This window comes from Pristiophorus japonicus, chromosome 1 (assembly GCF_044704955.1).
Source record: "Pristiophorus japonicus isolate sPriJap1 chromosome 1, sPriJap1.hap1, whole genome shotgun sequence".
Lineage (NCBI taxonomy): Eukaryota > Metazoa > Chordata > Chondrichthyes > Pristiophoridae > Pristiophorus > Pristiophorus japonicus.
In genome coordinates, this window is record NC_091977.1 from 288268389 (window position 1) to 288286664 (window position 18276).

The window sequence follows — 18276 nt, forward strand, 5'->3', positions numbered from 1 at the left end:
TGCACTTCTTACATGTCATTACAGCTGTTATACTACCTAGAATACAATGTGATGTTTAACAAAACCACAGACCACTGCATTATAGCCTACTTTTTGTCTGCAGTTCATAACTCTGGCAAGAGTTTGGGTACAAGTGTAGCAATAATCCCTTGTGATCTCATGTGGTACAATCTGAGGGCATGACCTGACTCCCATTTTTATTAACAAGTTCAGTTTCAGTGCTGAGCACGGATTAAATAAAAAGCAGCCTTCTGACAGAAAGGAAAGAGTTTATCAGTCATGGCAGTCAGGCAACATGTCACGCTGGAAGCAATCTCAATAATAATACACATAATTAACTCAGTCTCAGCTGCTTCCACGCTGTATACTCAGCTCACCACAGCAACCTGAAGCAAATAAACACTTCTGTTTGACACACACAAACATCTGCCCTTAATGGCAGGCCTGCTACTTGTTGAAGAGGAGTCACGTAATTGAATCCGGTATCAATACATAGACTGAACTGAAACAACTGCACACAATTAACCGTTAAACAGCCAATGGAAGGAAGAGGCAGAACAATTGTGTGAATAGGTCGAGGCCGCAAGTAAAGAAGGATCAAACTGCATCGTAATTGTCAGTGTCAGCTGTGGCTCAGTGGGTAGCACTCTTACGTCTATGGCAAAAAGTTGTGGGTTCAATTTCCACTCCAGTGATTTGAGTATATAAATCTCGGCTGACACTCCAAAGTAATACTGAGGAAGTGCTGTTTTTTGGATGAGATGTTAAATCAAGGCCCCATCTGCTCTCTCAAGTGGATGTAAAAAATCCCCTGGCATGATTTTGAAGAAGTGCAGGGGAGTTATCCCAGGTGTCTTGACCAATATTTATGACTCAATCAACAGAACAAAAACAGATTATCTGGTCATAATCACATAGCTGTTTGTGGGAGCTTTCTGAGTGCAAGTTGTCTGCACTCCAAAAGTACTTCATTGTCTGTAAAGTGCTTTGAGACATCCGTTAGTAGTGAAAGACTAAGTCTTTCATTTTGAACACTGGGCGCACTGCCCTGTATGTTGCTAATTAAACTCATATCAGACTAGTCCTCTAAAGATAGTTTCCTTCCCCACAACCCCTTGTCACAATGGCATTCAGAGAGAGAGTGAGGAGTCGAGCTGCCCACGGCTTTCAGATGTCATCATCTCACCAACAATGGATCTTCAGCTGACTTCTTGTTACCTCGCAGCCCCTCCCACTGCCACATTGCCCACTGCACAACTCCTGCTTTCTCCTGTATACCTTATTCTCTGACTTTTCTCATCTGCAAATATGCTTCTGAGTCAACTCGGTTTAATTTAAATGTTCAAATGCAGATAGGGTGACAGCTTTGCGAAACATCTCTGTTCAGTCTGTAAGGGTGACCCAGAGCTTCCGGTCGCCTGTCACTTTAGTTCTCCACTGCACTCCCACTCTGACCTCTCTGTCCTCGGCCTCTGACACTGTTCCAACAAAGCTCAATATAAGCTTGAGGAACAGAACCTCATCTTTCAATTAGGCACTCTACAGCCTTCTGGACTCAACATCGAGTTCGACAATTTGAGACCATAAGCTCTGCCCATTTTTTTTCAGACGGCAGCTGTTGATGATTCTGCCTTTCCCATTTGCAGCATTTAATCACTCCCGCATTCTACCCTATCACAAACCGTCCCTTTTGTCTTTCCTTTGCCAACCCCTTTCCCTGCCTCTGCACCTGGTTAAAACCTGCTACATCTCTAACTTTTTCCAGTTCTGACTAAGGGTCATAAACCTCAAACGTTAACTCTGTTTCTCTTGCCACAGTTGCTGCCTGACCTGCTGAATATTTCCAATATTTCTATTTTTATTATTCATTTAAATGTTTTTCTAACATTTTGAAGTAGCATATTGCATCAATGTTTCCTCAAGAATCTTAAACATTATCGGGGCTATTTTGGGAAAAGGGTGAAAACAAGCGCTAATTGGGCGCTGTGCTAATAAGACATGCCTGTTTGAAAGTCTGGTTTCAGCCCGCAATTTTGGGGCTAATTGGTGATTACCATGATTTAAACGTGTCTGAAGGCTTTAAAGCAGAGACCTACATGTTTAGCACTCAAGCGCTGGTTATAAGCAATTTTTGTGGAGCCGTTATATATAGCCTCCATGCACCCACTTCCACTAAAGGTGTGGAGTGCACTGGATGACAGACAACAGCACATATCAGGGTGGCTCAGAGATTGAGGAAGAGACACACAGGTTCTCGGATGTGGCACTAGAGATCCTGGTGGAGGAGGTCCAGAGAAAGCGGGAGGACCTGTACCTGCAGGGGGGAAAGAGGCCACAGAGGCAAATAATGTGGCAGATGTGGCAGGAGATCACTGGGGAGGTCACAGTCAGTAGTCTTGCCCCGAGAATTTGGCTGCAGTGCCACAAGACATTTAATGACTTAGAAACATAGAAACATAGAAAATAGGTGCAGGAGTAGGCCATTCGGCCCTTCTTGCCTGCACCGCCATTCAATGAGTTCATGGCTGAACATGCAACTTCAGTACCCCATTCCTGCTTTCTCGCCATACCCCTTGATTCCCCTAGTAGTAAGGACTTCATCTAACTCCTTTTTGAATATATTTAGTGAATTGGCCTCAACAACTTTCTGTGGTAGAGAATTCCACAGGTTCACCACTCTCTGGGTGAAGAAATTCCTCCTCATCTCGGTCCTAAATGGCGTCCCCCTTATCCTTAGACTGTGTCCCCTGGTTCTGGACTTCCCCAACATTGGGAACATTCTTCCTGCTTCTAACCTGTCTAACCCCGTCAGAATTTTAAACGTTTCTATGAGGTCCCCTCTCATTCTTCTGAACTCCAGTGAATACAAGCCCAGTTGATCCAGTCTTTCTTGATAGGTCAGTCCCGCCATCCCGGGAATCAGTCTGGTGAACCTTCGCTGCACTCCCTCAATAGCAAGAATGTCCTTCCTCAGGTTAGGAGACCAAAACTGTACACAATACTCCAGGTGTGGCCTCACCAAGGCCCTGTACAATTGTAGCAACACCTCCCTGCCCTTGTACTCAAATCCCCTCGCTATGAAGGCCAACATGCCATTTGCTTTCTTAACCGCCTGCTGTACCTGCATGCCAACCTTCAATGACTGATGTACCATGATACCCAGGTCTCTTTGCACCTCCCCTTTTCCTAATCTGTCACCATTCAGATAATAGTCTGTCTCTCTGTTTTTACCACCAAAGTGGATAACCTCACATTTATCCACATTATACTTCATCTGCCATGCATTTGCCCACTCACCTAACCTATCCAAGTCGCTCTGCAGCCTCATAGAATCCTCCTTGCAGCTCACACTGCCACCCAACTTAGTGTCATCCGCAAATTTGGAGATACTACATTTAATCCCCTCGTCTAAATCATTAATGTACAGTGTAAACAGCTGGGGCCCCAGCACAGAACCTTGCGGTACCCCACGAGTCACTGCCTGCCATTCTGAAAAGTCCCCATTTACTCCTACTCTTTGCTTCCTGTCTGACAACCAGTTCTCAATCCATGTCAGCACACTACCCCCAATCCCATGTGCTTTAACTTTGCACATTAATCTCTTGTGTGGGACCTTGTTGAAAGCCTTCTGAAAGTCCAAATATACCACATCAACTGGTTCTCCCTTGTCCACTCTACTGGAAACATCCTCAAAAAATTCCAGAAGATTTGTCAAGCATGATTTCCCTTTCACAAATCCATGCTGACTTGGACCTATCATATTACCTCTTTCCAAATGCACTGCTATGACATCCTTAATAATTGATTCCATCATTTTACCCACTACCGATGTCAGGCTGACCGGTCTGTAATTCCCTGTTTTCTCTCTCCCTCCTTTTTTAAAAAGTGGGGTTACATTGGCTACCCTCCACTCCATAGGAACTGATCCAGAGTCAATGGAATGTTGGAAAATGACTGTCAATGCATCCACTATTTCCAAGGCCACCTCCTTAAGTACTCTGGGATGCAGTCCATCAGGCCCTGGGGATTTATCGGCCTTCAATCCCGTCAATTTCCCCAACACAATTTCCCGACTAATAAGGATTTCCCTCAGTTCCTCCTCCTTACTAGACCCTCTGACCCCTTTTATATCCGGAAGGTTGTTTGTGTCCTTCTCAGTGAATACCGAACCAAAGTACTTGTTCAATTGGTCCGCCATTTCTTTGTTCCCCGTTATGACTTCCCCTGATTCTGACTGCAGGGGACCTACGTTTGTCTTTACTAACCTTTTTCTCTTTACATATCTGTAGAAACTTTTGCAATCCGTCTTAATGTTCCCTGCAAGTTTCTTCTCGTACTCCATTTTCCCTGCCCTAATCAAACCCTTTGTCCTCCTCTGCTGAGTTCTAAATTTCTCCCAGTCCCCGGGTTCGCTGCTATTTCTGGCCAATTTGTATGCCACTTCCTTGGCTTTAATGCTATCCCTGATTTCCCTTGATAGCCACGGTTGAGCCACCTTCCCTTTTTTATTTTTACGCCAGACAGGAATGTACAATTGTTGTAGTTCATCCATGCGGTCTCTAAATGTCTGCCATTGCCCATCCAAAGTCAACCCCTTCAGTATCATTCGCCAATCTATCCTAGCCAATTCACGCCTCATACCTTCAAAGTTACCCTTCTTTAAGTTCTGGACCATGGTCTCTGAATTAACTATTTCATTCTCCATCCTAATGCAGAATTCCACCATATTATGGTCACTCTTCCCCAAGGGGCCTCGCACAACGAGATTGCTAATTAATCCTCTCTCATTACACAACACCCAGTCTAAGATGGCCTCCCCCCTAGTTGGTTCCTCGACATATTGGTCTAAAAAACCATCCCTTATGCACTCCAGGAAATCCTCCTCTACCGTATTGCTTCCAGTTTGGTTAACCCAATCTATGTGCATATTAAAGTCACCCATTATAACTGCTGCACCTTTATTGCACGCACCCCTAATTTCATGTTTGATGCCCTCCCCAACATCACTACTACTGTTTGGAGGTCTGTACACAACTCCCACTAACGTTTTTTGTCCTTTGGTATTCTGCAGCTCTACCCATATAGATTCCACATCATCCAAGCTAATGTCCTTCCGAACTATTTCCTTAATTTGCTCCTTAACCAGCAATGCTACCCCACCTCCTTTTCCTTTTATTCTATCTTTCCTGAATGTTGAATACCCCTGGATGTTGAGTTCCCAGCCCTGATCATCCTGGAGGCACGTCTCCGTAATCCCAATCACATTATAATTGTTAACATCTATTTGCACAGATAATTCATCCACTTTATTGCGGATACTCCTTGCATTAAGATACAAAGCCTTCAGGCTTGTTCTTTTAACACCCTTTGTCCTTTTAGAATTTTGCTGTACAGTGGCCCTTTTTGTTCTTTGCCTTGGGTTTCTCTGCCCTCCACTTTTCCTCATTTCCTTTCTGTCTTTTGCTTTTGCCTCCTTTTTGTTTCCCTCTGTCTCCCTGCATTGGTTCCCATCCCCCTGCCATATCAGTTTAAATCCTCCCCAACAGACTTGACATGAGATCCCATCTCACAAGCACACTTCTCAATAACTGCACCACCACCAGCATCACAACCTCACACACTTCATCCACCCTCTAACTATACACTGATATTCACACACCCCACACTATTGCGCCCTTCACAGATACTACTCACACTTCAACTACAACTCACAGCTCTTAAACCATATGAGGCATCACACACACACACACACACACACACACACACACACACACACAAACACACCTGCCGATACAGTCATTCACGATCACCTTCTTTCTCTTCCATGACAAGGTAGCACATAACACGTGCCAACAGGACCTGACCGGGAGAGGGGAAGCACGACTCCATGATATCACTGAGGAAACAATGCTGGTGCTGATTGGGCTGATCACTGGACAGGCTGAATAGACACCCTGAGGTAATGGTGTGGAAATTATGGCGTAGGAACCTACTGGAGTCTCTCCGGAGGACAGCATTGCTGCTCTCTCTCCCTCCACTCTACCATTGCCCTGGCAGTTGCCTATCAGCCAGACAGCCCATGCTGAGATGGTGCAGCCTGAGGAGGGGCCATCACGGCCCACAGTCTCCCGATGGCATCCCAGGGAGGAACAGAAAGAGGAAGGGAGACTGCAACGTAGACAGCCCCTTTCTTCCCTTGCTCTACATGATCAAATAATTCATGGCAAGACCAATAACCTCAACTACGATTGCCTATTCACCAACAGTCCAACACGCCTGACCTTTCCTCTCTCACTGATTATCACATTGTCCTCTTTCTTACAATGCAAAAATACAAGGCCAACACAAAATGCACATTCCAATCCAAATTTGTAAATTAAATCTTCACATAGTGCTTCAAAAAATAATCTAATCACCCTTGTGCTTTCCCTCAGTGCCTCTTCCATGTGCCTTTACCTATCTTAGTACTTCTACGCGGAGTTTTGCCAATACTACAGCATGGTCTGGTGGAAGGCTTCTGACTTCCAATTGAGAAGACTGCAGGTGGCCTTGGAAGGCAACCTCTAACAGCTCTGAGCCAAGTTTTAGGCTGCACCATCTTGGTCTGTGCGGCAGCAGTCTGTGCTGGCTGGCTGACAGGCAACAGCAAGGACACTGGTGGAGTGGCAGGGTTGGGTGCATGAATGCTGTCATCCTCAGAGAGGACAGCAGGTTCATGCTTTATGGAGCCACTGCCACTCTCCCAGGACAGCGCCTCAGCAATCCTAGTAATCTGTTGAAGAACAGATTTCTGGACCGCTGTGACACCCAGGAAACCCCTTTGAAGAACGAAACCGAGAGCCATGATGGCAGCAGTCTGAGCTTCCACTGCAGTACTCAGACTTATGATGGAAGCTGCTTGTGCTGAAATGATAGCTGAGACATCAGCAATCAGACGCTGCACCTTGGTTGGTTCCACAGGTGTGCTAATGGAGGTGACTACCCACTCCATGTTGGAAAAGCTCTGCGCAAAGCCAGGTTGGGTGCTGGACTTTTATAACTTTTGTTCCTAGGATGTGGGCATCGCTGGTAAGGCCAGCATTTATTGCCCATCCTTAATTGCCCTTGAGAAGGTGGTGGTGAGCCACCTACTTGAACCACTGCAGTGCAGTCTGTGTCATGAAGGTACTCCCACAGTGAAGTTAGGGAGGGAGTTCCAGGATTTTGTCCCACCGACTATGAAGGAACGGCAAGTTAGGATGGTGTGTGACTTGGAGCGGAACTTGGAGGCGATGGTGTTCCCATGCGCCTGCTGCCCTTGTCCTTCTAGATGGTAGAGGTCGTGGGTTTGGGAGGTGCTGTCGAAGAAGCTTTGGCGAGTTGCTGCAGAGCATTTTGTAGATGGTACACACTGCAGCCATGGTGCACAGGTCGTGGAGGGAGTGAATGTTTAAGGTGGCGGATGGAGTGCGAATCAAGCAGGCTGCTTTGTCCTGGATGGTGTCGAGCTTCCTGAGTGTTGTTGGAGCCAGATTCATCCAGGCAAGTGGAACATATTCCATTGCACTCCTAACTTGTACCTTCTACAAGACGGAAAGGCTTTGGGGAGTCAAGCAGTGAGTTACTCGCCACAGAATACACAGCCTCTGACCTGCTCCTGTTGCTACAGTATTTACGTGGCTGGTCCAGTTAAGTTTCTAGTCAATGGTCACCTCCAAGATATTGATGGTGGGGGATTCGGTAATGGTAATGGTGTTGAATGTCAAGGGGCGGTGGTTAGACGCTCTCCTGTTGGAGATAGTAATTGCCTGCCACCTGTGTGATGCAAATGTTACTTGCCATTTCTCAGTTCAAGCCTGATTGTCATGCAAGTCTTGCTGCATGCAGATGGAAAACTTCATTTTTTTGAGGAATTACAAATGGAACTGAGCACTGTGCAGTCATCAGTGAACATCCCAACTTCTGACCTTATGTGGAGGAAAGATCAAGCTCCTTGCTCCATGCTCCTTGACATTGAACGCAGGCTTACATACTTCCCAATACATCAAAAATTTGAGTGTGTATACCCATCAGCTTTCATGAAGCCTGGCCCATCAAAGTCCTCATCTGAGTCCTCTGCAGCAAAACTCGTGTGCGACCTCGTCCTCCGGTGCGCTGGCACCCATGCTATCCTTTCCCCCCACTCTGGCTCCTGCGCACTTGTGCCAGCTCTCACATACTGGCAGCTATTCAACCATGACAGTCATTTTACCATCCTAGCCTCTAAAACACATACCGTTTCAGTGTCTGAGCTGGTGGCTGCAACTGTGATATCGAGTGATTGTGTCTCTTCACCTTCACTTTCTTTTTTCTTTCCCTCGACTGCCTGGGCAGGTTGTTGTGAGGGGAGAGGTGAAAGTAAGTTGTGAATGTTTACACCATCTGCCACTTCTCAGTCAGAAGAGATTGTGGGGTGAGGGAGAAGTGGGATGAGAGAAGGATGATTAGGTATGCAGATACCCTTTTCATCAATCGCTTCAGCCCCACCAGCACCCATGAACTCAGCGATGCCCCTTCCCATGATGACCAGCATGCTTATCCTCCTCCAGTTCTTTCCTGCTGCCCCTTGTTATATGGCACCTTCTCCTGCATGAAAGGTGGAAGTGGTCAGTAAGTGCCCTGCAAAATGTTTTGGTAATATGACTGTCATGGTTGAATAGCTGCCAGTATGTGAGAGCTGTGAGTTGTGAGTGCAAGGCTTGCAACAGTGCTAATTGTGTGAGGGTGAGGTAAACCAAATGAATGGGAGGGTTGAGTACAGATTGATAGACATTGCAGATACGTGGATGATAGGGGTTTAGTGAATTGAACTGTGGTGAGGGTAGCGGTGTAGTTGGTGGGATATGCCATTTGAAGATAAACTCACTCACCTTGACAACTCATGTGAAATCATTAAACTTCTTCCTGCACTGTGTCCAGATTCTTATAGCAACACTCCTGGAATTGACCTTGGCTACTAGTCTTCCCACTGCCCCCTGAGCATTTGTCTGGAGGGCCTCCTGCCTCCCTGAGGATACAGGACATCTCTCCTCCATTTCAGCTCTTCCATCAAGGCCTCCAGTGCAGTATCTGAAAACCTTGGTGCTTGCTCTCTACCAGTCAGCTCTTGATGAATCTTCCACAGCATACCGTTGAATATACTCTCAGCACCTCCAACAGCCAGAATGCACCTCCCATTTAAGAGGTGCAGGCTGAATTTAAGTAGGCACTCACGGGCCCCCTGCTGATGCATGGAGCTAATGAACAGCGCAGGGAGTGTTTGCAATACATAGCCATCATGGAAATGAGCAGGCAGTATGAATTTGACATCCTGCTTGCATTGCAATCAACGGGCGTGCAATCATGATCCTTGCGCCCATTTTCGAGATTTAACCAATTTAGCCCCCTCTAAGTGTTACATGTCACTGCCACAGGCCCTGTGTTTACACATCATGCCACTCTTGCCTGGCCATAACAGAGGGGATTTGTCTTCATCATCTGCATCAGAAAGCATGTGACAGAGTTATACCATCTGCTTCACAATGATATGCAGCAAACATCTGGATCTGGAACAACATTTATTTTCATACCCCAGGAGGCATCCGTCACATTAGCAGTCTTCAGTACACACCTGTGCCAATTAAATTACAGATATTATGTTTACAAGGAGCATTGTTCCTGTGGTAAAGAGACAGTAATATTTAATTGGATAGGTTGATGAAGGAAAATGGATTGAAGGGACATGGGGACGCATCAAATCTCTTCCTATCAATTCCATGACCTTCATGGAAATAAAGGGGCTGGATCCATTTCGTGTTCATTTGATACCTGAGTGTAGAATCATCATCATGTTACCCAAGAAGCAGCCACCATTGTATGACAGCCCTTTGTGGTATTATTTGAAGGAGAAGAATGGCTCTGAGGGGCACAGGGAAACCCTCTATATATCCATGGCTGCTGACCCCACTGAAAACCCCCTAACAATAGAGGAACACCTCAGGCTAGTAGCATCAACATCTCCAGCTGCGCAAAAAAAACACATGCTTTCCAGCTTTGACGCAAGAGCATGTGCAAAAAGATCAGTAGCTGTGTCTTATTGAATGGGGGAGCAGGCTTGATGGGCCAAAGAACCTACTCTTGCTCCTATTTCTTATGTTCTTATATTCTTATGTGTTGCAATACTTGAAACAATAGCTCCCAGAGGGCATGGAGTTCCCAGCCACGATAAGTGCCATACTCAATCTCAAGAAGGAACTTATGCAAGAGTGAGCAGCTGACTTACCTTCACACTCCTAATACCAGCAGGCTTCTTCACCATTTGCAGTCGGTTACAAAGGACCTGATGACAGCGCTGATTTGGTCAGTGCCATCCCATCATGCAGCTTTATTGGAGGCTGGCCTTCAGCCCAAATAGAGCCAACACTCATTGGTGCACTTATTGCAGCAGGACCTCTAACCCTTCAGCACCAAATGAGGCACTGTCGCCTACACGTCTCTGCTGTGCTATCATGAACATTTGTCCACTTTTCTGTCACTACTACAGCTTACTGTAATGGTGAGCTGACGCCCTGTAAAAGCTGCTATCTCACTGAATTTCATACTCCCCAGCCAAGTGCGCTCGAGTCCCAACTCCCTCCACAGGCTTTTCATGTGCCAGTAACATAAGCAAATAAGAGGGAGAGACACGCATTTCAAAATTCATCACAACCACATTCACCACCCCGATTATGCTTAATATGTCCGCCATTATGTTCTTCCCCAGGGCAGGTCCTCATTCAAGTCTCACACCTGAGAATCTTAAGTCAATTGTGATAGAAGAGTAGCTGAGGTGGGTCCCCATTACCTTCCTCACAGTTTATTATCCTCAGAGGATCATCTCCTAGATGGGCTACTATCTGGTTCATTAATGTCCTTTAGGGAAGGAACTCTGTTGTCCTTACCTAGTCTGCCCTATAGGTAACTCCAGACACACAGCAATGTGGTTGACTCTTAACTGCCCTCTGAAATGGCCTAGCAAGCCACTCAGTTTTACCAAACCGCTACAGAAAACAATAATAAAAAAAAAACAGATGGACCACCCAGTACCAGCATCAGACACGACAAAGACACACCTAGTCCAGAAGGCCCCGCAAAGTCGTCCTCACTAACATCTGGGGACTTGTGCCTAAAATTGGGAGAGCTTTCTCACAGACTAGTCAAGCAACAGCCTGACATAGTCATACCAAATCATACCTTTCCGTCAATGTCCCAGGCTCCTCTATCACCATCCCTGGGTACGTCCTGTCCCACCAGCTGGACTGACCCATCCGAGGAGGTGGCATAGTGGTATACAGTCAGGAGGGAGTGTCCTGGGAGTTTTCAACAGTAACTCCATAAAGTTTCATGGCTTCAGGCCAAGCATGGAGACCACTCGCTGATTAGTACACTCAGCTGATGAATCAGTACTCCTCCATGCTAAACACCACTTGGGTGAAGCACTGAGGGTAGCAAGGGCACGGAATGTACTCTGGGTGGGACCTTCAATGTCCATCACTAAGAGTGGTCGAGTCCTCAAGGATATAGCTACCAAACTGGGCCTACTTGTTTTCATCCTCACCAATTTACCTGTCGAATATGCATCTGCTCATGACAATATTGATGGGAATGCCCACTGCTCAGTCCTTGTCAAGGTGAAGTCCCGTCTTCATACTGAGGATACCCTCCATCGTGTTGTGCGACACTACCACCGTGCTAAATGGGATAGGATCAGAACAGATCTAGCAGCTCAAAACTGGGCATCCATGATGCACTGTGGGCATCAACAGCAGCAGAATTGTATTCCACCACAATCTGTAACCACATGGCCACACATATCCCTCACTCTATCATTACCATCAATGGGAATCAGGGGGAAAACTCTCCACTGGCTGGAGTTATACCTATCACAAAGGAAGATGGTTGTGTTTTTTGGAGGCCAATCATCACAGCCCTAAGAGTTCCTCAGGGCAGTATTCCTCACTGAAGGAGTTCCTCAGGGTGGTATCCTCGGCCCAACCAACTTCAGCTGCTTCATCAATGACCTTCCCTCCATCATAAGGTCAGAAGTGGGGATGTTCGCTGATAACTGCACAGTGTTCAGTTCCATTCACAGCTCCTCAGATAATGAATCATTTCATGCCCGCATACAGCAAGACCTGGACAATATTCAAAATTGGGATGATTAGTGGTAAGTAACATTCGGAGCATACAAGTGCCAGGCTAAGACTAACTCCAACAAGCGAGAGTCTAACCAATACCACTTGATATTCAATGGCATTACCATCGCCAGATCCCCCACCATCAACATCCTGGCGGACACCATTAACCAGAAACTTAACTCCACCAGCCACATAAATATTGTGGCAACAAGAGCACGTCGTAGGCTGGGTGAATGACTCACCTCCTGACTTCTTTCCACCATCTACAAGGCACAAATCAGGAGTGTGATGGAATACTCTCCTCTTGCCTGGAAGAGTGCAGCTCCAACAACATTAAAGAAGCTCGACTCCATCCAGGACAAAGCAGCGTGTTTGATTGACACCCATTCACCACCTTCAACATTCGCTCACTTCACCACCGGCGCACCATGCCATGTATAAGGGCCCTCAAATTCTAGTCAGAGACTTCATTTGGACGGACGCATCTCTTCTCGACAAAATTTCTCTACGAATGTACCTGGTGGTCCCGGAGGCGCCTTGCATTCCGGTCGGAGGCCTTCTTTCCTTGCACTTCACAGTGCATCCACGTCTTCTAGATACGGATGGAGAAACTTAAGTCATGTGGGCCTGGATAACCAATCATGGTGCAGTATTCTCATTGATAGTAATGGGAACTCCGATTTTATGCCGGTTTTCGGCGCATGAGCATTGCGCGCCAAAAAAAGGTTACATATAAACCTATGAACATTGACAGAAAGGCAAAGAGTACCCAGCCCAACCAGTCCACCTCAAACAACTGTGACACCCCTTATACTGAAACTTTCTACACTCCACCCCAACTGGGGGATTTAATCTCCTGGGAGAGGCAAAAACCAGATAAAAACCCAGGCCAATTTAGGGAGAAAAAATCTGGGAAAATTCCTCTCCAACCCATCCAGGCGATCGAAACTAGTCCAGGAGGTCACCCTGGCTGTATTCTGTTCCCTGTAGTACTTACCATTATATCTGCACCGTCCAACAAAAGGTCATCCAGTCTAATCCCAATTACCAGCTCTAGATCCGTAACCCTGCAGGTTACTGCACTTTAAGTGCCCATCCAACCATCTCTTAAAAGTGATGAGGGTTTCTGCATCAACCACTCTTCCAGGCAGCAAGTTCCAGATCCCCACAACCCTCTGTGTAAAGGTGCCCGGTGAGTGGGTCTTAAGCACAGGCTCAGATCTGGAGGAACTGTGACTGAAAACACCACAAAGACTATGGCATAGATGTCCTTAAACCATTGCCAGAGAAATCAATTGAAATCAATTTTTAAAAAGGGCAACATGGAATCTTGGTCAGGAGTTTACTGGTGCAAATCATGTTCCACTACATTTTTAACAACAGAAGACATTTGAAGAATTGTTGGTGAGAATATGCTGTTAAGCATTTTCAAAGCAGACTTCCAAACTTATATCATTTTATTAGTTCTTAAACTAGAAAAACACTGAAGTATAAAATGTAAAGAAATCCACCATTGATTTTTCCTGAGATTCCTACAACTGTAGCACAGCATTGTTTATTTAATAAGTATTTACCTCCTGTACTGTTTGACTAACTGAGGTTGGGGGTCGGGGGAGCGGGGAGGGGGCGGGGGAGATTTGATGCTTCTCATTGGAAGCAGTTTTCACTCCAATTACATAGTTTAAGGTCTCCATAGTAACCAGTTATCTCAGCAGCTGTTTACTGTACGGTTTATAGCTCACTGCCGCTTTCTCCCGGCACTACGTGCCGTCACTGGCTGCACGACAGACGTGCTTTAGAGAGGGTGTTAAGAGGAGTGGCGATGTCCAAAATGGATGAGAATGTGTCAATTGATGTCAGACTCCCGCTAATTAAAATATTTTCCGTGAGCTTATACAACGGCAGAGCAGCCAACCTGCTGAAAATGGCAGCGGAAGTGGGACCCGCTGGAAGTGGGCAGAAGTGGTACGGCCACTATTTGCTTACCAAAATGGGCCTTAACAGCGAGTGTTAACACCTCCAATTTCTCAGCCTGTCTTTTTAACACTGACACTTCTGAGTTAAGTGCCAGGAAAAAAAACCTTCACCAGTTTTGAGAATTGGTTATTTACAGTCAGGTTTTATTCTGCATCAATTTTTAGATAGTAACATCCCACAATTTAGGTACACTGCCTGCAACCGCAAAATGTTAATAGAAGATCTGCAAGATCGTCTAGCAGAGATTTTGAAACAGGGGCCTATCCAACTAATATGCTGAGAATGCAAAGGGTTTGATAGATTACAGATAGAATGGAAGAAGGAAAAACTTGCATTTATACAGCACCCTTCATGACCTCAGGATGTCCCAAAGTACTTTCCAGCCAATGGTGTATTTTTCGAAATGGTGTTAGTCACTGTTGTAATATAGGGAAACACAGCAGCCATTTTCCACACAGCAAGCTCTCACAAACATCAATGAGATAATGACCAGATAATCTGATTTAGTGATTTTGATTGAGGGATAAATATTGGCCAGGAGTACTTGCCTGCTCTTCTTCGAATAGTGCCATGGGATCTTTTATGTCCACCTGAGAGGGCAGAAAGGGCCTCGGTTTAACATCTCACCCAAAAGATAGTGCAGCACTCCCTTGGCATTCATTGAAGTGTCAGTCTAGATTATGTGCTTAAATCTCTCATGGGACTTGAACCCAAGATTACCTGACTTAAAAGGTGAGAATGCAACCAATGAGTCAAATATGACATCTAATGGAATGAACACTGGCCTCAACACCACACAGATCTGCAAGGAGATCAATTCCAGGTACTCCAATCTAAAGATCTGTGATGAAGGGGTAATCTTACTTTCATGTATGTACATGCTGCTTGTAGCCACCAGACGGTGTCATTGTTCGAGGCCACTGAGCAGCACGCACATGGTGCTGCTCTAGTATAACAGGCCAGCCATTTTGTGAGTCAAGCTCTTTGGGCCTAAATAAAGCAGAAGCAAGGTACAACCTTGCTTAGTTAAACAATACTCAGTTTGAACCTTTATTGCATACATAACATTTGGCGACGGGACTACAAGAACCTTTGTTTGCAAAATGAGCACGATTGGGTTTTTAGAGCGATTCATGGAGGGAGAACATTGGGCAGACTTTGTGAGCCATTTGAACCAGTACTTCATGGCCAACAAAATAAAGGGGGTGCAATAAAGGTTCAAACTGAGTAATGTTTAACTAAGCAAGGTACAACCTTGCTTCTGCTTTATTTAGGCCCAAAGTGCCTGACTCACAAAATGGCTGGCCTTTTATACTAGAGCAGCACCATGTGCATGCTGCTCAGTGGCTTCCAACAATGACACCATCTTGTGGCTACAAATAGCATGTACATACATGATAATTATGAAGAAAGGTTGAGAAGGTTGGGCCTGTACTCATTGGAGTTTAGAAGAATGAAAGGTGATCTTATTGAAACATATAAGATTCTGAGAGGGTTTGACAGGGTAGAGGCTGAGAGGATGTTCCCCCTCGTGGGGGAAACTAGAACTAGGGGACATAGCTTCAGAATAGGGGATCGCCCATTTAAAATGAAAATGAGGAGGAATATCTTCTCTCAGAGTGTAATGAACCTTTAGAATTCTCTACCCCAGAAAGTTGTGGAGTCTGGGTTATTGAGTATATTTAAGGTGGAGATAAACACTTTTTGAATGATAAGATTGTCAAGGGTTATGGAAAGAGGGCAGGGAAGTGGAGTTGAAGCCAAGATCAGATCAGCCATGATCTTATTGCATGGCGGAGCAGGCTCAAGGGGCCGAATGGCCTACTCCTGCTCCTATTTCTTAAGTTCTTATGTTCTTATGAAAATAAGCAAAATAAAATCCCACTACCTCAAAAAATTTGGAGTTATTTATTTGATAGGGGAATTTACAATTGTGAAAGAATGAAATTCATGAATGAAACAGTTTGAACGAGCATCCTTAGTGTGCTAGTGAAGCAAATGCCTCTCCAAATAAGAGTGAAAGGTGTTTATTTGACTATTGAACTTTATAGTGGCTGTCAGTACAATTTATGAATTAATTTGACAAAGCCTGAAATATTGTCATCTGCAGTTGAAAAAAATTGGCTCTGCAACTGGTGAAATATGATATATGTTTTGATACACTTCTGTTCTCTACAAAGCAAGGAATTAATAGACACACATATAAATGAGTGATTAACAAACCATGGCCTAGAAATTCGATTAAGCCCGAAAACGGGCGTTGCTAACATGGCTAAGGTGAACAGTTTAAGTGCAGGCACCACCTCATTTAAATGAGTGCGGAATCTCCTGTGCAACGTGCTCTTTCCAGCGGTAACATCAGCAAAGTATGTTTTCAGTTCCTGAACTAGAAAACCCAATTTATGAAATTTAAGGAGATGCAACTTTGATTTTTACCTGAGAAAGTATTGTGTGTTTGGCGGGGGAGCGGTCAGGTGAGGGGAAATTTAGATATCTAAAGAGAGGTGTCAATGCAATAGAGTAGTGTAGCGATTTGGATAAAAATATGTAGAGTTTGACAGGAAGGGATAGAGGGACCGAAATTGCCCTTTTCCTTAAGGCCTGTTATCACCACAAATCAGCGGTCACCGACTTTTGGTGGAATGGCCGCTGCTAGCCCAATTGCCCTCCCGAGTTTTCCCAGTGGTGCCCCGATCCCCACCCCACCGATCCGCTGCTGCCGATCTGTCTTAAGCACGTCATCACTATGCGTACCGCCGATCTAATCCCCCGACGGCGAAATTTACCTCAGAAAATCTTCGGCCCATCTGGCGGTGCCAAAACAAGCTTTGTCCCGGTGGCCCAGTGAGGCTGCGGCATTCTGCAATGTCAGTGCGGTTTCTCTTAATGGGCTGGATGCACTGCCGCTACCGCCATGTTTTTTATCTAGGCCGACTGCCATATCGGGCCAACAATTATGCCCCCGGGTTCGGCCGGGCCTCAAATAGGCAGCCTGGCACCATCTCTTGGTGACCCAGTGGGCCGAAGTTTTTAAATCGCGAATGCTCTACCCTTGAAGTAAAGTGGAGCGCCGTGGTGATGTGGCGGCGTAATGACATCATCGCGGCGGTTACTTCACACCGCCCCCAACTTCTGCCCCTCAGTTGCTGTCACCGCCATGTCTTTTCCCCTCAGGTGTAGTCACCGCCCCCATTTATACCGACTTCCAGATCAAAACAACAAAAAATACAAAGAGCCGAATGTAGCTCAAGAGGCGATCTGATCAGCAACTGCGGTAAAAACCAACAAAATGGGGTGGAAGTGCCCCGTTTAGGGTTGGGGGCAATTTATACCCCAGAGAGTTTAATGGTAGCAGTGCAGCAGAGAATAAGGTCAAAGCAGGGAATAATGATAAAAAAATTAAATTAAAGTCTCTTTATCTGAATACATGGAGCATTTGTAACAAGATAGATGAACTTGTGGCACAAATAGGGATAAATGGGTTAGATCGAATAGCCATTACAGAGCCGTGGTTGCAAGGTGACCAAGGTTAGGAACTAAATGTTCCAGAGTACTTGACATTTCAAAAAGACAGGCAGAATAGTAAAGGAGCGTGGGTAGCCCTGATAATATAGATGACATAAGGACAGTATACAGAGTGGATCTTGGCTCTGCAGATCAGGAAACAGAATCAGTATGGGTGGAGGTAAAGAATAACAAGGGGCAGAAAACACTGGTGGGAGTAGTATATAGCCCCCCTAACAGTAGCTATACCATTGGACAGAATATTAATCAAGAAATAGTAGGAGCTTGTAACAAAAGTCATGCAATAATCATGGGGGACTTTAATCTTCATTTAGACAGGACAAATCACATTGGTAAAGGTAGTGTGGAGGACGAGTTCATGGAATGCACTTGGGATAGTTTACTAGAACAATATATCATGGAACCAACCAGGGAACAGACTATTTTAGATCTTGTATTGTGTAATGAGACAGGGTTAATTAGCAATCTCACCGTAAAGGATCCTCTGGGGCAGACTGGTCATAATATGATAGCATTTCATATTAAGTTTGAGAGTGACTTGCCTAAGGCCTGAAACTAGAGTCTTAAACTTAAATAAAGCCAATTACATAGGTATGAAGGA